Genomic DNA, 247 nt, shown 5'->3' with positions numbered 1-247 from the left:
CATGGGTAGACATGCCTCGGTAGTTTTGGAAGGTGATGCCTAAGAGTTTAGGTGCCTTCTCCGGGCCTACGGGGATACCGCGTAGTTTCAGTGAAAGGGGATGCGGGTTGGTGGTACCAAAAAGGGTGTATTTCGTCTTGTCCACATTAATGTCCATAAAATAGTTCCTGGACCATTCATCCACTACGTTTAGTCCTTGTTGCAGTGTACTGTTTATGATGTCTCGGTTGACGTGTCGTACTGCTAG

This window comes from Trypanosoma theileri (assembly GCF_002087225.1).
Source record: "Trypanosoma theileri isolate Edinburgh chromosome Unknown TM35_Tth_2_V1, whole genome shotgun sequence".
NCBI classification, from domain to species: domain Eukaryota; phylum Euglenozoa; class Kinetoplastea; order Trypanosomatida; family Trypanosomatidae; genus Trypanosoma; species Trypanosoma theileri.
Note: the sequence above shows the minus strand (reverse complement) of the source record.